The sequence below is a fragment of the Salmo salar genome, chromosome ssa17, assembly GCF_905237065.1.
Source record: "Salmo salar chromosome ssa17, Ssal_v3.1, whole genome shotgun sequence".
NCBI lineage: Eukaryota > Metazoa > Chordata > Actinopteri > Salmoniformes > Salmonidae > Salmo > Salmo salar.
The window spans coordinates 5,056,439-5,080,338 of record NC_059458.1 but is presented as its reverse complement, the minus strand read 5'-3'; the positions used below and the strand labels follow the sequence as shown (position 1 = coordinate 5,080,338).

The 23,900-nt window shown below is 45.9% G+C and overlaps 1 pseudogene; it reads left to right on the top strand.

Annotated features, from left to right (window-relative positions):
* LOC106561204 (semaphorin-3ab-like) overlaps positions 1-23,900 on the top strand; it is a 62,065-nt pseudogene that overhangs the window by 37,100 nt on the left and 1,065 nt on the right.

Here is a 23,900-nt window from a genome sequence, read left to right as displayed (position 1 = left end):
CCTCCCTCCCTCCACCTGACTGTCGCTTATTCACAAGTTTCACAATACATTTCCCATAATTATGCATAATTACTTTCCCTTTTCTCTTTCCCTCTCTCTCTCTCACACACACACACACACACACACACACACACACACACACACACACACACACACACACACACACACACACACACACACACACACACACACACACACACACACACACACACACACACACACACACACACGGTCAGCTGGTGGGGGCGATGGGTGTGGTTGGGTTTATTGGGTGAGGAGAGAGTGTGAGAAGGAATGGTGTGTGTGTGTGTGTGTGTGTGTGTGTGTGTGTGTGTGTGTGTGTGTGTGTGTGTGTGTGTGTGTGTGTGTGTGTGTGTGTGTGTGTGTGTGTGTGTGTTTAGAGATGATGTGTTAGAGAGGTTTAGGTTTGAGAGAAACAATTTTGGTACCAGGTAATGGTGACAGTATAATCTCAAAAGGCGGTTTACTTTCAGTAAACTTTTGGGTTACTTTCCCCTTAAAAGTCATTAGAAGATGACAAAAAGGATCCATTAAATGCATTTGGTGTATCATCATAGTGGTCTCTGACTTGTGGTCAGACTCACTCAGGTGGAACAAACGTCATCTTTTTCAATGCTGAAATGAATGTAATTGAGCAAGGTGTCGTAATGTATTTTTTTCCACAAACATCCTTTATTTAAAAGTAATCCAAGAAGTAATCATCTAGTTTTTCAAAAGTATCTGTAATCTGATTAAAATATGTTTGCTGGTAATGTAACCGATTACAGTTACCATTTTTTGTAATCAGTTTACATGTAATCGATAACTCCCACCCCTGGCAGTCAAAATAACACCCCTCAGACAAAAATGTGGGAAATATTGCATTGCATAATACTGGGCTGTTAGTTGACAATGACCAAATGGTTGTTGTAGTGGTTTGAAGTTCTTCACCAGAGCCTACAGGAAAACAGACATCCAGACAGTCATTATTGTGCTATTTTTACTCCAGTGTCATATTCATATTCCCCACAGTTTTCCATTGTGAGATATATAGTCTAGCTCTGTTTGCCTAACCTGTTCAAGCACCCAGGCATTACACAGCAAAAACACTGGGCTGGCTATTTATTGTGGTTTGCAGTAATTAACCAGTGTCTACACTGAGACTGGCTGGTCATAATAGTGTATGGAGAATAGTCTCTGTTTTCCACTGTGAGTTGGCTCTGTGATCTAGTTCTGCTTGACTGGCCCAGTCAAGGTCAGTTCCCCCAGCCAGACCATTTGGTCGTTGGCTCTTCAGCATAGGCACTGCCCGAGTGGCCACACAGTCTAAGCACGGTTGGCAGTGCTGATTCATAGAAAACATTTTGTTGGATGCAAGCTAGTGTGGGGAAGAGGGTGTGAGGGAGAATGTGTGATGGGCAAGAGAGAACACAATCAACAGAGAGATATGAAATCTGAGCCAAAGCTCTCTCTCGCTCTCTCGCTCTCTCGCTCCCTTGCTCTCTCGCTCTCTCGCTCTCTCGCTCTCTCGCTCTCTCTCTGGTAGCTCCCTAGGCTTTTGGAGTTGAGATCTAGACCCACTGAGCACAGACGTCAATTCAACATCTTTTCCACGTTGGTTCAATGTAATTTAATTGAAGTGACGTGGAAACAACATTGATTCAACCAGTGGGGACCCTGCTGCATGTCTGGGATGGGATGTTTCCTCTCTGTCATGGTGAATATACTGAGGAGACACATCATGATGTCTGCTATAAGATGCTATTAGATGCTGTGTATGCTAAGACTTCACTGTCTCCCTTATTCACTCTCTCTTTTTTTCTCTTAAGTCTAATGTATTTATTTCCCAGGGTATATCAGAAACCGTAGGAATTACTGCGGTCTTTTATTGTAAATGTTCAATGCTCTCTCTCCCTCTGTTCTCTTTATAGAGATGTTGGAGTCCAATAACTTGGTGACATTTGAGGGCCTGGCCAATAGCTCAGCTTACCACACGTTCCTATTGGATGAGGAGAAGGGTCGTCTGGTGGTGGGAGCCAAGGACCACATATTCTCCTTCAACCTGCTCAACATCAGCAGAGACCTGGCACAGGTACTGAACGCCTTATAATACATCATAACCTGGTCAATTCAGCAGTAATTTGGCACAGGTACTGTACTGAACATATAATACACATATAACCTATTTATGATGCATTTTAATAACCTAGTTAACATCAGCAGATCCCTGGCACCAGTACTGTACACCTTATAATACATTAATAACTATCTATGATACATTACAACCAAGTCAACATCAGCAACGTCCTTGCAACGGTAACAGTTACATTTGGTCAATATCAACACACTTTTACATACAATACAGTATGAACAAATATGAAAATGTATAAACTCACTACTGTAAGTCGCTCTGTATAATAGCGTCTGCTAAATTACTAAAATGTTAAATGGCGCTGACGGACAGGGCTGCCGTTTTTCTAGCTCTTAGGAAACTTTGCAGTATTTTTTTTATGTGGTATTTCTTACATTATTAGCCCAGGAAATGTTTTGTGTTTTTACATACAGCCGGGAATAAATTTTGGAAATCAGAGTGGCGGTAACTCACCAGCATTATGACCAGGAATTTGACTTTCCCGAATCGGAACCTTTGTTCGTACCCTTCAGAGCAATTGAACTGATTCCAGAGGCAGTTCCAAAACACCGCAGGTGGAAAAAAGGTACTCGGAGTGGACTTTTAGTCCGACTCAGGAGGCGCGCGCACACCACCCACCGCTTCCGATTATGTTACTTGCTATTGTTCAGTCTCTGGATAACAAAGTTGATGAGCTCAGGGCGAGGATTACCTTCCAGAGAGACATCAGGGATTGTAACATACTCTGTTTCTCGGAAGCATGGCTCTCTCAGGATATACTGTCTGGGTCCGTTCAGCCAGTTGGGTTCTCAGTTCATTGCGCATACAGGAATTACTACTTATGGTGTGATTGTGATAACATACAGGAACTCAAGTCCTTTTGTTCACCCAACCTAGAACACCTCACAATCAAATGCCGGCTATATTACCTCCCTAGAGAATTATCTTCGGTTATAGTCACAGCCGTGTATATTCCCCCTCAAGCCGATACCACGACGGCCCTCAAAGAACTTCACAAAACTTTATGCATACTGGAAACCACATATCCAGAGGCTGCATTTATTGTAGCTGTGGATTTTAACAAAGCAAATTTGAGGAAAACGTTACCGAGGTTCTTTCAACACATTGACTGTAGTACTCTCGCTGCTAAAACACTCGACCACTGCTACTTTGCTTACCTCCCCAATAGATCCACAGATGATGCAATCACCATTGCACTGCACACCGCCCTATCCCATCGGGACAAGAGGAATACCTATGTAAGAATGCTGTTCATTCACTATAGCTCAGCATTCAACAACATACCCTCCAAGACCAGTACCCTCCAAGCTCATCATTAAGCTCGAGGCCCTGGGTCTGAACCCCGCCCTGTGCAACTGGGTCCTGGACTTCCTGACAGGCTGCCCCCAGGTGAAAAAGGTAGGAAACAACACCGCCACTTCGCTGATCCTCAACACTGGTGCCCCACAAGGATGCATGTTCAGCCCCCTCCTGTACTCCCTGTTCACCCATGACTGCGTGGCCACGCACGCCTCCAACTCAATCATCAAGTTTGCAGACGACACAACAGTAGCAGGCCTGACTACCAACAATGACAAGACAGCCTACAGGGAGGAAGTGAGGGCCCTGGGAATGTGGTGCCAGGAAAATAACCTCCCACCCAACGTCAACAAACCTAAGGAGCTGATCGTGGACTACAGGAAACAGCAGAAGGAGCGCCCCCCTATCCACATCGACGGGACCGCAGTGGAGAAGGTGGAAAGCTTCAAGTTCCTCGGCGTACACATCATTGACAAACCAAAATGGTCCACCAACACAGACAATGTGATGTAGAAGGTGCAACAGAGCCTCAGCAGGCTGAAGAAATGTGGCTTCTTACCTAAAAGCCTCACAAACCTTTACAGATGCACAATTGAGAGCTTTCTGTCGGGCTGTATCACAGCCTAGTACGGCAACTGCACCGCCCATGGCACCCAATGTCACAGGAAGGCCAAAGATCATAAAGGACAACAACCACTCAAGCCACTGACTGTTCACCCTGCTATCATCCGGACAGCGAGGTCAGTACAGGTGCATCAAAGCTGGGACTGAAATACAGTCTCCATCTCAAGGCCATCAGACTGTTAAATGGCCATCACTAACACATTAGAGGCTGCTGCCCTATATACATAAACTTGAAATCACTGGCCACTTTAATAATGGAACACTAGTCACTTTAATAATGTTTACATATTTTGCATTACTCATCTCATATGTATACACTGTATTCTATTCTACTGTATCTTAGTCTATGCCGCTCTGACATTGCTCGTCCATATATTTATATATTCTGAATTCCATTCCTTTACTTTAGATTGTGTGTTTTGTTAGATATTACTTGTTAGATATTGCTGCACTGTTGGAGCTAGAAACACAAGCATTTTGCTACTCCCGCATTAACATCTACTAAACACGTGTATGTGACAAATACACTTTGATTTGATGTCAAATGTAAACACTCTCATACATACAAGTCTGTTTGCAGTCTGTCTGTCTGCATATCTTCCCCAACCCCTGTCAGTCTAAGCCAGTCTCAGCCAGGTATCCAGAGACTCTCTTTCTATAGAGAAATGACTTATGAATAATTCAGACCTAAGCTGTCGCACAGGATCTCACGCTGCGCCAGGCATGTTAGCCGCTCCCTGCACACCTGGATGAATAATAGAGTAAACGGAAACAAAGTGGAGAACAAATCTCATTGTGACTCCTCTACCCCTACCACACACATATACACACGTGAACGTACATACTGTAGGTGCACGCAGACACACACACATATATCAACGCAATCTAAAAAATATGCCCCACCTCCTCCAAAAGTACATTTTTAGCGACGCTGCTGGCAGAAGCACCTCAGCTAATGTAAGGAATGTTAGCTGACCAGCTGCTTGGTCAAGATGTTAGGGTTAGAGACTGGTTAAAGTTAGTGTCTGATTTAATGTATCCATGTGTATTGTGTAGTGAAGTATCCTTATCTTTCTGTGTCTGTGTAGATCCCGTGGCCTGCATCCACCTCCAGAAGAGATGAGTGTAAATGGGCAGGGAAGGACCTCATGGTGAGTAGCTACCTCATCTTATACATCACACATCTCTCGCTCACATAGTAATGCCTTTTACACTATCTCTCCCTCTTGGAGTACTGCCTTTTACACTGTCTCTCCCTCCCGGAGTACTGCCTTTTACACTGTCTCTCCCTCCCGGAGTACTGCCTTTCACACTGTCTCTCCCTCCCGGAGTACAGCCTTTTACACTGTCTCTCCCTCCCGGAGTACTGCCTTTTACACTATCTCTCCCTCTTGGAGTACTGCCTTTTACACTGTCTCTCCCTCCCGGAGTACTGCCTTTTACACTGTCTCTCCCTCCCGGAGTACTGCCTTTCACACTGTCTCTCCCTCCCGGAGTACTGCCTTTTACACTGTCTCTCCCTCCCGGAGTACTGCCTTTCACACTGTCTCTCCCTCCCGGAGTACTGCCTTTTACACTATCTCTCCCTCTTGGAGTACTGCCTTTTACACTGACTCTCCCTCCAGGAGTACTGCCTTTACACTATCTCTCCCTCCCGGAGTACTGCCTTTACACTAGCTCTCCCTCCCGGAGTACTGCCTTTTACATTACAGTGTTGGTATAGTCTGTGTGTTGTCACATGGACAGAAATCTTTGAATCTGATCATAATCCGCTGGCCAAGTTAGAGACATCACATGACCTTAGTCATCTAGAGTCCAACCATAGAGAAGTTGAGCTAGCCGCTTCGATCCAGGGTTAACAGTGGACAGCCAATGGGCTTACAGTCACTACTTTCAACACAGGAGCAGTATCCTAACAGCTATGGCTTTGTCGAGACATGTGTATTTGTTAGTTGCAAATGCTGCACGGTTTCTGTCCACACAGTCATATGACATATCACAAGTTCATTTAGGTGTGTGTTTTCCTTAGTCTATGAAGAGTCATGTCGATACCAGTGGCACTTCAATACTGTGTGTCTTGCTTGCATGACTAGCTCAGCCATGTACTGTATATTTGTCCTGTATATCTGTCTCAATACAAGCAGTACACTGTGTAAACACCCAAAGAGACACAGTTGCATCTCTCTCCTTCTGACTTTCCTCTCAGATACAGCCTGGGGCCATGTACTGCCTGCAATATAAGATCTTAGCACCGCTGTATCTGCCTCACTGAGATCACAGGCACAGGGTCAGCTTCTGCTGAGTTTCTATAGGGCTGATTTTGAAGGGCCATTGGGTCTTTTGTGTGTATGTGCATGTGTTTTCTGTAAACATTCTGGCAGAGATGAGCGGGGAGCCCTGAAGGAAGGTCTTTGTGTTTGAAGGGCATAGGAGACAAGGAGGAGAGGAAGAAAGACCACAGATGCTCTTTGATAAACTGCAACAAAGACACTTGTGAACATGCCATGGGGAAGACAGTGAAGGAGAGAGAGAAAATTGCTAATTTACTGTACATCTATGAAGAAGGGAGGGTGATACACAGGGCCAGGAAAAATAATGTTGTGCCTAAAAGTTAGATTACGGGTCTTTACATCCAAGCTTCACTAACTTCCATCATACAAACTCTGCTGGTTCAGTGCATGGTTTGGCCAATGGGTTCACACTGTTCACCCTGATCTCACAAGAAACTTTAACACCATCTAAATCACACCAGCATGAGAAACATTAACCTTATTGATCATCAACCAGGTAAACCACCCTGAAATGACAGACAGCTCTTCAGATGACAACAAAGGCATATACAATCAACAGAGCTGCTTTCTGTTGGTGACCTACTAAAGGCAGAGAAACTTAGTCATGCATTATTTGTGGTTCTTTTTTCTCTTTTTCCGTCAGTGTGATGACATTCATTTTCATATGAGATCAGGCCTGCTGCCTGCTCAGGCAAGTGCTGACAGATCATAGGGGGAAACTGTCTTCGCAGCATGGAGACATGCGCACACACACACACACACACACACACACACACACACACACACACACACACACACACACACACACACACACACACACACACACACACACACACACACACACACACACACACACACACACACACACACACACACACACTACACAGTAAGCTCAGACGAGGTTACAGTATGTGATACTCATAACATTTTGTTGTTGTGGGACGTTTGTTGGTTGGTTGCAACGCAGTTATGCATTGAAAGTCTTACTGTTGATGTCCATCATAAAAATCCTGGCTGTTTTAATACTCAGATGTCTCTGAGCCTTTCTGATCAGGAGTCTGGATTGGAGAGATCATGAGTACACGTGGGGAGAGGCAAAGGGAGAGAGAGGAGAAGGATGGAGTGAATAAAAGATAACTGAGAATTACAGATTACTGGTCTCAATCTGAACAGCGAGTTGTTGAGTTATTACACAGCACAACAGTCTGGATTATCTCTAAAACACCACAACCGTGACTCACTCAGCAGGCCTGGCCATGATGTCATTTGTACAGTAAAATCAATCAGGGCTGTTCCTTTTCCTAACACTGTTATTCATATGTTGATCAGGTAAACGCTAAATATTCCTGGAAAATTACCTATATATTCTACAGACAGGACAAGCCTTTAATTCTGATTACAGATGCCCTTAATTCCCTCAATTTAAATGTTTGTTTTTCTGCATAGCTCTATGTGATGTTGTGTTACGTTCAGAGAGGGTTAACCCTTTTCTCTGTCCAGTGGATCAGCTCTATAGGAGGGCCTGCTTCTGATGAACAAACTAGGTTTTGACCCAAATGGGCAAACTGGGTTTTGACCCAAATGGGCAAACTGGGTTTTGACCCTAATGGGCAAACTGGGTTTTGACCCAAGTGGGCAGGACTGGGTTTTGACCCAAATGGAAAGGACTGGGTTTTGACCCAACAGCTTTAGACAGCTTTATCCTCTATTTTAGTTGTTTACAGAAACTGTTTATCTCCTGGCAAACCCATGCCATATAAAATATCTCTCTTTCTCTATCTCCAGAGGGAATGCGCTAACTTCATCAAGGTGTTGCAGCCGTTTAACCAGACCCATCTGTATGTATGTGGAACCGGAGCCTTCCACCCTGTCTGCGCCTACTTGGAGGTGGGGAAGAAACTAGAGGTATACCAACCGGTAATACCCTATTCAGCCATCTGTCAGCTTACTGCAGTTATAGCTCTAGTATTCTACTATTTACTGACCAATATGAACCGTGGTAGAAGAAAAGGGAAAGGGGAATGGGGATACCTAGTCAGTTGTACAACTGAATGCATTCAACTGAAATGTGTCTTCCGCATAGGGCATGTCATGGTTCTGACTAATTCAAGTCTTGTATGAGCTACAGCTAGACTATAGTATTAAGAAAAACTCTTCACTGAAATGTGAGACTATGGTTTTGGGTTTCGATTTAAAATCATAAACCGTGGAGTGTGAGGTAATCTCTCGTAACGATTTGTTCATGGCCTTAGGAAAAATGTTTTTATTCATTCAGTAAATAAGGTGGAAAATTAAACAGAGTTTCATTGTTTAGAGGTTTCCCAATTCGCTGTGTGTGTGTGTGTGCGTGTGTGCGTGCGTGCGTGCGTGCGTGTTCTATGTCTCCTCTCAATGTTAGTGAGTCAGGCTTATAAATGTGTTTCCTATTCATTAGACTGCAGTCATTTTCAGAGAATTAGAGAGGGAGAATAGCTCTGAGTATAGCAGTCTCCTCTCTTTACTGCCCTGGCTGGGGCCCCTGGTTAAAGTGACTCTAGGAGAAAGTAAAACATCTAATTCTGAAAAAAGAGAGATTTTTTTTCAAGGACGCCAACATCATGCGTTGATATCAATAGGAAAATGCAATAAACTCTGAATTCTAAATGCTCTTTCTTTTGACCTATTTTTCATGTAACAGGACAGTGTGTTCAGGCTGGAGCCCCTGATAGAGAACGGTCGAGGGAAGAGCCCTTATGACCCCAAGCTGCTCACAGCGTCCATGCTCATCGGTGAGTGACCCAAACAAACAAGCACACCCAACTTTTTTTTTAAGGCACTAATTTCACCCAGAACTATTCACCACATAAAGAGGGAGTTGTACCTCTTCACTCATCTCCACTCATTCATTAAGCATATTTACAGCTGAGAGGAAGTGGGTGAATGACAGGGCTGGCTATATATAGTGTTCATCATTAGGAGTGCTCTACAGTGGACACCCACTAATTTCCAAGCCTATGTGTAGTGGATGCATGTGTGTCAGCTTCATTTCTTCACCATGTTCATCACCAGAACCAGTCATACTTTATGACATCACATCACTCCAACCAATAGATGGTCATTTTCCATCACCCTTTATCTCCTCCTGTCTCTCCTCTTACCCCATCTCCTTGCTTCTCTTTCTCACATCTCCACTTTCTCACCCTGTATCCCTCCCTCTCTTTCTCTCCCCTTTGTCTTTTCACCTTTATCCCTCCTCTCTCTCACCCTGTCTCCTTCCTTCTCTTTCTCTCCACTTCCTCCTGTCTCCCAACTCCTCTCTCTCCTCGATATCCTCCCATCCATGTTACATTTTACATTTTAGTCATTTAGCAGACGCTCTTATCCAGAGCGACTTACAGTAGTGAATGCATACATTTCATACATTTGTATTTTTTTTTATTCCTACTGGCCCCCCGTGGGAATTGAACCCACGACCCTGGCGTCGCAAACACCATGCTCTACCAACTGAGCCAAAGAGAGGAGCCCCTTCTCCTCTCTTTTTCTTAATCCCCCCTCCCTCCTTTAATGCTCTCTTAATGCAACCACCTGGCCCTCTGAGTCTCTTCCTGTTAAATCTGACTTTCACACTTATTTGTTCTGGTTCATTATCTGGTAGATGAAGGTGTTCCTTGTGAGAACATATTCTACCTGTACTGTTAAGCCTGCAGGCACCATACTGTACCTGATAGACTAATACAGACACTTGACACCTGTACACGAAAGGTCATGAGACGCACACACACACAGGTTACACAAACACTCACATGCGCACACACAAAAACATATATTGCAGCATGCACACACACGTTCACACATACACCTGATATTGTCCTCCTCCCCTGTCCTCCAGATGGCGAGCTGTATTCTGGGACGTCAGCGGACTTCATGGGGCGGGATTTTGCCATCTTCCGTACGTTGGGACAGCATCACCCCATCAGAACTGAGCAACACGACTCCCGCTGGCTGAATGGTGAGATGGAAATAAAGAGCATTCTCAGTTCTCAGTTCAGTGAACTATGCTTGCATGATGAAAAACCTTGCTTGAGTACTGAAGACTTGTGTTAGCTCCCCAAGTTGATGCCCAGGCTATAGCTCAGCAAGCTAACAGTCTGTTGGCATGCAGACCAGTCTGATTTAATGCATTTCGTCTCAAATTGAGACAGAAAGTGTTTCCAAAGACAGAAACTAAAAAGACAGAGACAGAAACTGAGACATCAAGTTTTTCACATAGTAAGAGAACAAAGGAGACATACAGAGAAGACAGAGAAGCGTGAGAGGGAGGACAAAAGAAGGAGGGAAAGGGAATAACAAGAATAGGCAGCATTAAGTTTAAATCCTCCATGATTGACATGGCTGTAGTGGGGGAGTGGTAGCAGACACAGTGGCTCGATTGCAACGAACAGGCAGAACTTAACACGCTCCTGAGGTTACCGCTGGATTTCTTAAAACACTATGAATGGGAAATTACATGCACCTGTGGCCTAAATTAAGCTGCATTGCAACGAAAAACCCACAAGGATAGACCAACAGATCAATTGATCTCTCGTTGTTAGCATGTCAAGAATTTATGCCAATAACTGTATGCGGACAGCTGGTCTGGATTCTTCACTCTTGCCCCCAATGAAATATCGACTCACTCTGTGTGCAATATATCACGACTCAGGATATGACGCAGATGCAGACACAGGAGGCGGATAGTTCGATACTATTTATTATACAAAGGGGCATGCAAAGGCCAGGTCGAGGGCAGACAGAGGTTCTTAATCCAAAGCACGGTCAAACAGGGACAGAACGGCAGGCAGGCTCAGGGTCAAGACAGGCAGATAGGTCAGATTTGGGAAGACTAGAAAAACAAACTTGAGAGCAGGAGAAACGGGAAACACGCTGGTAAGACCTGACAAGACAAGACGAACTGGCACAGACAAACAGAAAATGCAGGTATCAGTACACAGGAGATAATGGGGGAAAATGGGAGACACCTGGTGGGGGGTGGAGACAAGCACAAGACAGGTGAAACAGATCAGGGTGTAGCAGTACCCCCCCTCCCTCCTCATCCCGGGCGCAACCTGGAGTCCTAACTGGGCACATAGCTTGTTGACCGGGGTGCCGGAACTCAGTGATGAGGGCTGGGTCCAGGATGTTCCTAGAGGTAACCCTGCACCTCTCCTCCGAGCCATAACCCTCCCAGTCAACCAGGTACTGGAATCCCCTGCTCGAGGGGATCCCCTGCCCAGCACCATGAGCTGGGCAGTCTCCTTGGCTGAGGGCAACTTGGGAAGGGGAATAAAATGGCCAGCTTTGGAAAACCTATCCACCGCCATTAGGATGGCGGTATTCCCATCTGACGGCGGGAGACCAGTGATGAAGTCCAAGGAAATATAAGACCAGGGGCAATGAGGAACCGGGAGTGGTTGAAGGAGGCCCTCCAGAGCTTGCTGCGGAGTCTTATTGTCAGAACACGCAGTGTAGCCGGCGACGAACTCTGAGACGTCAGAAACCATGGTGGGCCACCAAAAACGTTGTCGGATGAAAGCCAAAGTCCGACGAGAGCCAGGATGGCAGGTGAGTCTGGAGGAATGGGCCCGTTCCAGGACCGGAGAATGGACAGAGTCTGGGACAAACATCCAGTTAGCATGTAGGAGAGTGAATAATAGCCTTGAGCCTGCCTTGAGTTGAGGCACAAGGCGGTTCAGACATATTCCAGATTCTTATGGTCAGTCCGACAGTAAGAATGGATGCCCCCTCTAACCAGTGCCTCCACTCCTCCAACACCATCTTAACTGTGAGTAGCTCTCAATTTTTCACATCATAGTTCCTCTCAGCTGGGTTAAGACGATGGGAAAGGAAGGCACAGGGATGCAGCTTTTAGTCCTGGGCAGAACACTGGGACAGGACAGCCCCTACTCCGACGTCAGAGGCATCGACCTCCACCACAAACTGATGGGACGGGTCCGGATGGATTAAGATGGGAGCTGTAGTGAATCGATGCTTGAGATCTGAGAATGCCCGGTCTGCTGTTGGAGACGATATGAAAGGAACCTTGGGAGAGGTGAGTGCTGAGGAAGGAGGAAGCCAAGGTGCTGTAATGCCGGATGAAGCGGCGGTAGAAATGTGCAGATCCCAGAAAATGTTGCAGCTGCGCTCTGGATGTGGGTTGAGGCCAATCCACCACCGCTCTCACCTTGTCAGAATCCATCTGAATATTTCCTGCACCGATGACGTATCCTAGGAAAGAGATGGTGGAGCCGATGGAATTCACGTCTCTGCTTTAACAAACAGCTAGTTCTCCAGGAGATGCTGGAGGACCTGTTGGACGTGGGGGACGTGCACTTAAGCTGACTGGGAAAAAATGAGGAGGTCGTCGAGGTAGACAAACACGAACTGGTTCAACATGTCGCGGAGCACATCATTGACAAGGGCCTGGAACACTGCGGGAGCGCTGGACAGTCCGAATGGCATCACTAGGTACTCATAGAGCCCGCTATCCATGTTAAAGGCTGTCTTCCATTTGTCTCCTTCCTGTATCCGAACAAAATAGTAGGTGTTCCGAAGGTCCAACTTCGAGAAGATGGTAGCCCCCTGGAGAGGTACGAAAACTGAGGAGATGAGTGGTAACGGTTTTTAACCATGATATCATTAAGGCCCCGGTAGTCAATACACGGAAGCAGGGTTTTGACCTTTTTCTCCACAAAGAAGAACCCTGCGCCAGCAGGGGAGACAGATGGATGAATACTCCCTGCCGCAAGAGAGTCCCCAATGTACTTCTCCATAGTCTTGGTCTCCGGACCCGACAGGGAATAAATTCGGCCCCCGAGGTGTTGTAGTACCCAGGAGGAGGTCGATGGCGCAGTCGTAGATTCGATACGGAGGAAGAGATGCGGTGCTTACCTTGTTGAAAACCTCCTGGAGGTCCTGGTACTCCGCAGGAACAGCGGAGAGATCCGAGACTTTTCCCAAGCCCACAAAAAGACGTTCCCGGGGCAGGCTGTGCTAACTTCAGACAATGTGCATGACAGAACGGACTCCAACACATGATAGATCTAGTAGCCCAGTCGATCAGAGGATTGTGCCTCTGGAGCCATGGAAACCCCAAAACCATTGGTACATAAGGGGATTCAATGAGTAGGAACTGCATAGACTCACTGGGATTACCTGACACTCGCAGGTTGATAGGAACCGTATTGTGGGTAACTCTGCCAATAAAGTGCCCATCCAGCACAGTGACATCCATGGGAATGGAAAGGGGTTGTGTGGAGATACCCAGCTCCAACACTAGCGTAGTGTCCATAAAACTCTTGTCGGCCCGAGTCAATGAGCAGCCAGAGAGATTTGGACCGGTCACCCCACAGCAGGATGGCATGAAGAGGGGTACGAGTAAGGGGAGATTGGAAACTCCCCGTACGGCTCACCAGCATATTCATACTACTGATGAGCCTGGTCTTTTAATGGACAGGTTGATATGTAATGTCCTGTTGTACCACAATACAGACAGCTCTTGCTGCTCAGTCTGTGCAAGCATTCAACAGGAGACAATCTAGCCCTCCCCAGTTGCATAGGCTCCAGAGGAGATAAGTCTGTGATTCTCGAGGGAATTCGGGTGACATCGGATTCTCTCAGCCCTGTAGACTTCGGGAACTTCCGGGATTTCTCGGAGGCGAGGTGGGAATCGTGGATGAGCGAGTGTGGCCAGGAATAGCGCTCCTCCTCTCCCTCCTACTTTCCCCGTAGCCGCCCATCGATCCGTATGGTCAAAGCTATGAGAGAGTCGAGATCCATGGGCAGCTCCCAGGCTGCGAGCTCATCAGATATCACCTCCGATAATCCATGAAGGAACGTGTCGAACAGGGATTCAGGGTTCCAGGCACTCTCGGCAGCAAAAGTGCCAAAATACACTGCATAGTCTGCCACAGTACAGGAGTCTTGATGCAGTTGAAGAAGCTTCCCAGCAGCCTCTCTTCCGGACAACGGAGAATCAAACACCTTTCTTACCTCCGCCACAAACTCCAGACTGAGGCAAACGGCGGATTGTTGCTTCCACACCGCTGTAGCCCAGGCAAGTGCTCTCCCGGACATGAGAGTTATCAGGTACACTATCTTCAAGCAATCCGAGGGAAATGAAGAAGGCTGCAGCTCGAAGATGAGGGAGCACTGGGAGAGAAACGCCTGGCAGGTTCCTAGATCTCCAGCATAGTGCTTCGGAGGAGGTAAGTGGGGTTCACAGAAAGCCGGGGTAGGCTGGGGAGAAATGTCACTGGTTACTGAGATTCTAGAAGGTTACCATAGTGGCTTTCTGCCTGGTAGTTAATCCGCGGAATAGCTCCAGTAATGCATTGAAAGCATGGTCAGGGTGTTCTGCCATGGTCTGGAGTCTTTCCATAAGTCTTTGAAGGAACTCCTCGTTGCTTCCAATGGTGGCTGCTTGGGAGGAGACAGCGTTGCGGAGCTGGTCCGAGTCTGCTGGGTCAGTCATGGCCAGTTCGTACTATCACGGCTCAGGATATGAACCAGATGTAGACACAGGAGACGGATAGTTCCATATTATACAAAGGGGCAGGCAAAGTGAAGGTCGAGGGCAGGCAGAGGTTCGTAATCTAAGGCAGGGTCAAACAAGGACAGAACAGCAGGCAGGCTCAGTGTCAGGACAGGCAGATAGATCAGATCCGCAAAGACTAGAAAAACAAAGTTGAGAGCAGGAAAAATGATAAAACACGCTGGTAAGACCTGACAAGGCAAAACGAACTGGCACAGACAAACAGAAAATGCAAGTATAAATACACAGGAGATAATGGGGACAAATGGGAGACACCTGCTGGTGGGTGGAGACAAGACAGGTGAAACAGATCAGGGTGTGACACCATAATAGTGTTAAACATTATTTTTTAATGACTACCTCATCTCTGTACCCCACACATACAATTTTCTGTAAGGTCCCTCAGTTGAGCAGTGAATTTCAAACACAGATTCAACCACAAAGACTAGGGAGGTTTTCCAATGCCTCTCAAAGAAGGGCACCTATTGGTAGATGAACAAAAAGACATTGAATATCAAATCAAATCAGTCAATCAAATTTATTTTTATATAGCCCTTCGTACATCAGCTGATATCTCAAAGTGCTGTACAGAAACCCAGCCTAAAACCCCAAACAGCAAGCAAAGCATGTGAAAGAAGCACGGTGGCTAGGAAAAACTCCCTAGGAAAAACTCCCTAGAAAGGCCAAAAACCTAGGAAGAAACCTAGAGAGGAACCAGGCTATGAGGGGTGGCCAGTCCTCTTCTGGCTGTGCAGGGTGGATATTATAACAGAACATGGTCAAGATGTTAAAATGTTAAAATGTTCATAAATGACCAGCATGGTCAAATAATAATAATCATAGTAGTTGTCGAGGGTGCAACAAGCACGTCCGGTGAACAGGTCAGGGTTCCATAGCCGCAGGCAGAACAGTTGAAACTGGAGCAGCAGCACGGCCAGGTGGACTGGGGACAGCAAGGAGTCATCATACCAGGTAGTCCTGAGGCATGGTCCTAGGGCTCAGGTCCTCCGAGAGAAAGACAGAAAGAGAGAAAGAGAGAATTAGAGAGAGCATATTTAAATTCACACAGGACACCGGATAAGACAAGAGAAATACCCCAGATGTAACAGACTGACCCTAGCCCCCCGACACATAAACTACTGCAGCATAAATACTGGAGGCTGAGACAGGAGGGATCAGAAGACACTGTGGCCCCATCCGATGATACCCCGGACAGGGCCAAACAGGCAGGATATAACCCCACCCACTTTGCCAAAGCACAGCCCCCACACCACTAGAGGGATGTCTCCAACCACCAACTTACCGTCCTAAGACAAGGCCGAGTATAGCCCACAACGATCTCCGCCATGGCACAACCCAAGGGGGGCGCCAACCCAGACAGGAAGACCACGTCAGTGACTCAACCCACTCAAGTGACGCACCCCTCCCATGGACGGCATGGAAGAACACCAGTAAGCCAGTGACTCAGCCCCTGTAAAAGGGTTAGAGGCAGAGAATCCCAGTGGAAAGAGGGGAACCGGCAAGGCAGAGACAGCAAGGGCGGTTCGTTGCTCCAGCCTTTCCGTTCACCTTCGCACTCCTGGGCCAGACTATACTTAATCATAGGACCTACTGAAGAGATAAGTCTTCAGTAAAGACTTAAAGGTTGAGACTGAGTCTGCGTCTCTCACATTGGTAGGCAGACCATTCCATAAAAATGGAGCTCTATAGGAGAAAGCCCTACCTCCAGCCGTTTGCTTAGAAATTCTAGGGACAATTAGGAGGCCTGCGTCTTGTGACCGTAGCGTACGTGTAGGTATGTACGGCAGGACCAAATCGGAAAGATAGGTAGGAGCAAGCCCATGTAATGCTTTGTAGGTTAGCAGTAAAACCTTGAAATCAGCCCTTGCCTTAACAGGAAGCCAGTGTAGGGAGGCTAGCACTGGAGTAATATGACCAAATTTTTTGGTTCTAGTCAGGATTCTAGCAGCCGTATTTAGCACTAACTGAAGTTTATTTAGTGCTTTATCCGGGTAGCCGGAAAGTAGAGCATTGCAGTAGTCCAGCCTAGAAGTAACAAAAGCATGGATTAATTTTTCTGCGTCATTTTTGAGCATGGTGAAGTTACAACAAAGATACAGGCGTCCTTCCTAATTCAGTTGCCAGAGAGGAAGGAAACTGTTCAATGATTTCACCATGAGGCCAATGGTGACTTTAAAACAGTTACTGTTTAATGGCTGTAATAGGAGAAAACTGCAGATGGATCAACAACATTGTAGTTACTCCACAATACTAACCTAAATGATTAAAGTGAAAAGAAGGAAGCCTGTACAGAATAAAACTATTCCAAAACATGCATCCTGTTTGCAATAAGGCACTAAACTCCAAAAAACATGGAAAATACATGTACTTTACGTCCTGAATACAAAGCGTTATGTTTGGGGCAAGTCCAACACATCGTATTACTGAGTACCACTCTTCATATTTTCAAGCATGGTGGTGGCTGCACCATGTTATGGGTATGCTTGTCATCAGCAACGACTAAGGAGTGTTTTAGGATAAAAGGAATAGAGCTAAGCACAGGAAAAATCCTAGAGGAAAACCTGTTTCAGTCTGCTTTTCAACTGACACTTAGAGACAAATTCACCTTCAGAATTGGAAACTAATAAAATAATAAGAATTGACTACACTATCAACAGTAGTATTCCATTCATACAACATGTCGGATAAATTGCCAGAATAGATTTTCTGTGTCAAATAGATAAATCGCTCTTAGTCTGCTCATAAAGTAGGACTAAGTTGTTCCGATGATACTGTAACACCATCCAGAGGGCAAAATGGTCTTGAAAAATATTGGCTGCAATCAAGACTAAAAGATAACCTTGACATCCACGTCAGGGAACGGTAAATTGCTGCCAAATTTTGGTTGCAATTGAGATCAGCTGTGCGGGTGATGTTAGCATGTATTGATGGTTTAATAACAATAAATCAGCTGATGATAATCTGGTGACTTTTGATGGTTGCAATTGGCCCACTATGTTTAGCGATTTACTGGGGAAGAAGTTTCTGATTCCCATTTCATAATTTCTTAAATATTATATATTTATGTGTAGATCCCAGGTTTGTGAGTGTCCATCTGATCCCAGAGAGTGACAACCCCGAGGATGACAAGATCTACCTGTTCTTCAGAGAGAACGCTATGGATGGGGAACACGCAGGGAAGGCTACACACGCACGAATCGGACAGCTCTGCAAGGTACTGTACACATTCAGAACACAAACACATTCAGACACCTCAGACTAAAACAGCTCCCTCTATCTCAAACAGAGTTGATGAATGAAAGGGATTTCCAAAATGGATGCTTTCCTAACCAGTTGTCTCTCTCCTCTCAGGTTATATTTAGGTTTGTTGTGCTTGGTGTGGTTCTCTTACTGAGGAAAACCTGAGAGAGAGAGGTGGTTTAAAAAATGACACTGGAGCCAGAGAGAGAGAGTAAATAACAATGGTGGTACTGTTACAAAAGGATTCTTCAGCTGTCCCTGTAGGAGAACCCTTATTGGTTCCAGGTGCAACCCTTTTGTGTTCCATGTAGAACCCTCTGTATAAAGGGTTCTACATGGAACCAAAAAGTGTTCTACCTAGATCCAAAAATGGTTATTCAAAGGGTTCTCCTATGGGGACAGCCAATGTCTTCTAGATTGCACCTTTTTTTCTGAGTGTAGGATGATGGCTGGTATTGGCAGAGACTGGTGTCTCCTCTGTCACCCTTTAGCCTGCCCAACACACACAATTACACACACAGACACGGACACACACGCACCCTTCCAGCCTGATCTCTCAGTATGTGAGGTATCTGCTTTTCTCTACACAACACAATACATTCATTATTCATAATGCCATATACATTTAGGCGGAGCATATTTGGGGCGTCAGTCTTAATAGACCGTCAAAAATCACTGGGAGCCTGTATTCTGTCGATGTGTGCAGAAAAACAAAGTCACTTTTGTTTTGATAACATATTATGAGAATTTGTAAGACAGCTGCATTAAGCCATTGTTGTCTTTTCAGGTGTCAGTCATAGTTAATATAACAAAATGCAGTTACTGTATTGCAGTATTGTTTTGTGGGGGATGTAGTAAATGTTTGGACTCTGGTGTGTTTCCTCTATCAGAATGACTTTGGAGGCCACAGGAGTTTGGTGAATAAGTGGACTACTTTCCTGAAGGCCAGACTGGTGTGTTCTGTACCTGGACTCAATGGCATAGACACACACTTTGGACGAACTACGTGAGTGTTTACATCAGCCTTTGTGTTGCATGTTATGCGTGTCTGTGTGGCTGGAAAAGGGGGCTGTAGTGTGTGAGAGTGTGTTTTGGGCAAACAAATATCACATGTATACCAGTCTACTGTATTCGGTTTATTCCCGACACTAACTCTTCTTTTGGTTGTTTTTGTTCTCAGAGGATGTGTTTCTGATGAGCGCTAAGGATCCTAAGAACCCCACCATCTATGCAGTGTTCACTACATCCAGGTACTTACTTCGGTCAGCCACCTGTCTGTCTACACTCCCATTGGAGAAGTATGGATCCTGCAGAAGATTTTTGTAGTAGATGTGTATCTCTAATTGATTAACTTCTCTCTCTCTCTCTCTCTCTCTCTCTCTCTCTCTCTCTCTCTCTCTCTCTCTCCCTCAGTAACATCTTCAAGGGCTCAGCAGTGTGTTTGTACAGCATGGCAGACATCAGAAGGGTGTTTCTAGGTCCCTATGCCCACAGGGACGGCCCTAACTATCAGTGGGTTCCCCTCCCCTGGACGGGTACCATACCCACGACCTGGCACGGTGAGGGCATGACGGGGTCTTTGGGTGGAGGAGGGAGGGACACACTTTACATAAAGGGGCTATACATAAGACATCCATACCACCTTTATAACATTTTGTATTGTAAACTAGTGGAAGACATGAAGGTAAGGATCCACATAGTAATGGATGTTTTTTAATCCACAGTGCCCCAGCAAGACATTCGGAGGATTTGATTCAACAAAGGACTTGCCTGATGATGTCATAACATTTGCGAGAGGACACCCAGCGATGTTTAACCCCATCTATCCCATCAACAACCGACCAATCATAGTCAAGACCGACACGGACTACCAGTTCACACAGATAGTGGTGGACAAAGTGGAGGCTGAGGACGGACAGTATGACGTCATGTTCATAGGCACAGGTACACACACACACACACACACACACATGCACATATGTGCACACACACACTAAGAATGTGTGTATGTTGCTTCTGCATTGTAGATATGGGTAAAGTGCTGAAAGTGGTGTCAATCCCCAGAGGGTCCTGGCATGACCTGGAAGAGGTTCTACTGGAGGAGATGACTGTGTTCAGGGTAGGTCACTCCTACTGCTATCAGATCATGTTTATGTTAAAGTCCTACAGCTAAAACAACATCACAATTATTACTTTATCAAAATATGGGTTTGTAACATTTGGGACATTTCTCATGTATTTTGTCCTAGGAGCCAACTGCTATTACAGCAATGGAACTCTCCACGAAGCAGGTAACCAATGCTGATCATATTCCTCATGACGTGAAGAGAACAGGAAAAGTAATGGGTGTACTAGGCAGTCCTACATTATAGAATCATGGCCTTAGTGAAGCTAGAGACACCTAACACAGCCCATGTCATACAGATCCACCCTCTAAACAGAGATACATCATATTTCTGACAGGCAGAGTCAGCTACATTCATATGTAATGAAGTAGTGGTGCTTCTAGGTGAGTGTATCGCACTAGTAGTCAGCTTTCATCAACACAAACAAGTGTTTTACACCCCAACTTGCTGTACACACTGAGCTGCAGAAGAGAGGGACACTACTATAGAAGAATTTAACTCAATTGTATCTATGCTATTTATACAATGGAATTGTGTTCTTAGTACAGACTTGATGTGACCTGTCAACATCATGGGTAACACCTAGCCTGAGGACTGTATAAGGACAAAATCAACACTTGTTAGAAGACGTTAAAATTATGCTGACTGTCTAAGACGGATGTCTACTGTTAGGATGTCAACCAACAGATCTCTTGTGATAATACCAGGGGAGGAAGACAATGGTAGAAGTACTGTGCTGTAGAATCCTTCACCTGTAATAATATGATGAGGCCTTCTTTTACTGTACTGTACCAGGCACTGAGAACCTTTCTAAACCATTTACATTTGCATAATGCCAAAAAATATGGTATCAGGTATTTAGAATGTTTCCTGTTCTGTTTCTACAGCAACAGTTGTACCTAGGCTCAGAGCTGGGCATATCCCAGATGCCTTTGCATCGCTGTGAGGTGTACGGGAAGGCGTGTGCTGAGTGCTGTCTAGCTAGAGACCCTTACTGTGCCTGGGATGGGACCGAGTGCTCACGATACTTTCCCATGGCCAAGAGGTACACACACACACACGCACACACACACACACACACACACACACTCATCGCATAGTGAATATTCAAGCACTATTTATCCCATTCAAAGACTGTAAAGAATGAGTACATTGTGTACAGAAAATGAGATCTGTTAGCCCTGAAGATAGCCAGGTCACATTTCTCCCTAAGACACAGAAACGTACCCTGAGCTGTGTTTACTGGCAATGAGAACTAATGTTAGTCATATCTGCAGGCAGACTGTTTGGGTGAATGCAGGGTGAAATAAAGTGTTCGAGGTTCTAGCTGTTCATGGAGGGGCGGTGTGTGTGTGTGTGTGTGTGTGTGTGTGTGTGTGTGTGTGTGTGTGTGTGTGTGTGTGTGTGTGTGTGTGTGTGTGTGTGCACTGTAGCCTCCCACCCACGCATAAAGTCTCCGTTGGGTTATTGATTTGAGCTTTAGCCTGAAGGTCTCATATTTCTACATATTTTACACTCTGAATACTCTGATACTCTCAGAGAGAACAGACCTGTGGGGAAGGGAATATATGTGAGAGAAGACACTTGTTCTTTCTCAATGAATAAATCTCTGTTCTATTTCTCACTCTGGATATTCCATTGTTTATTCAGTCATTGTTTACAATACATGTGTGTGTTTCGAATCCATCCCCTCTGTATCCTTGGCTGAGAGTAACTGTGTTAGTCAGGCTGTGTAAAATAGCTATGAGGGACTGATTGATTGGATTCCTCAGCCACCCTGTAATTAGAACTAAGCCGGTCTACAGTGGTATGAAGCTCACTGGTGTTAGCTAATCTGCCTGGCTGGCTCACAACCACAAGTACAGCACATCCAAAACCACACACACGCACGTGCATACTCGCAAACTGACTGTTGACGTGTGTTTTTACAGGAGGACAAGGAGACAGGACATCAGGAATGGAGACCCTTTAACCCAGTGTTCAGACCTGCAGCCTCATGGTATGTATTCACAAATAAACCTCCTCATGGAAGATTCCTCTCTTCCCTTCACATTATAATGGTGCTGAGTTCACGTTGTGTTCACAGTATGATCTCTGTGTGTGTCCCTGTAGATAACCTGAATGGGCAGCCCACGGTGCTGGATAAGACAGTGTATGCTGTGGAGAACAGCAGTACGTTCCTGGAGTGTAGCCCCAAGTCCCAGAGAGCACTCACCTACTGGCAGTACAAACAAGTCAACGGCGACAGGAGACAAGACGTATGAAACCACCGTACACTAGTCCTTACACATAACACAGCATTTCAATCATGATGTCCATCAAATGACTGGTACACTGTTCAGTACATTATATACTGCTCAAAAAAATAAAGGGAACACTTAAACAACACATCCTAGATCTGAATGAAATAAATAATCTTATTAAATACTTTTTTCTTTACATAGTTGAATGTGCTGACAACAAAATCACACAGAAATAATCAATGGAAATTCAATTTATCAACCCATGGAGGTCTGGATTTGGAGTCACACTCAAAATTAAAGTGGAAAACCACACTACAGGCTGATCCAACTTTGATGTAATGTCCTTAAAACAAGTCAAAATGAGGCTCAGTAGTGTGTGGCCTCCACCTGCCTGTATGACCTCCCTACAACGCCTGGGTATGCTCCTGATGAGGTGGCGGATGGTCTCCTGAGGGATCTCCTCCCAGACCTGGACTAAAGCATCCGCCAACTCCTGGACAGACTGTGGTGCAACGTGGCGTTGGTGGATGGAGCGCGACATGATGTCCCAGATGTGCTCAATTGGATTCAGGTCTGGGGAACGGGCGGGCCAGTCCATAGCATCAATACCTTCCTCTTGCAGGAACTGCTGACACACTCCAGCCACATGAGGTCTAGCATTGTCTTGCATTAGGAGGAACCCAGGGCCAACCGCACCAGCATATGGTCTCACAAGGGGTCTGAGGATCTCATCTCGGTAACCAATGGCAGTCAGGCTACCTCTGGTGAGCACATGGAGGGCTGTGCGGCCCCCCAAAGAAATGCCACCCCACACCATGACTGACCCACCGTCAAACCGGTCATGCTGGAGGATGTTGCAGGCAGCAGAACGTTCTCCACGGCGTCTCCAGACTCTCACGTCTGTCACGTGCTCAGTGTGAACCTGCTTTCATCTGTGAAGAGCACAGGGCGCCAGTGGCGAATTTGCCAATCTTGGTGTTCTCTGGCAAAATGCCAAACATCCTGCACGGTGTTGGGCTGTAAGCACAACCCCCACCTGTGGACGTCGGGCCCTCATACCACCCTCATGGAGTCTGTTTCTGACCGTTTGAGCAGACACATGCACATTTGTGGCCTGCTGGAGGTCATTTTGCAGGGCTCTGGCAGTGCTTCTCCTGCTCCTCCTTGCACAAAGGCGGAGGTAGCGGTCCTGCTGCTGGGTTGTTGCCCTCCTACGGCCTCCTCCACGTCTCCTGATGTACTGGCCTGTCTCCTGGTAGCACCTCCATGCTCTGGACACTACGCTGACAGACACAGCAAACCTTCTTGCCACAGCTCGCATTGATGTGCCATCCTGGGTGAGCTGCACTACCTGAG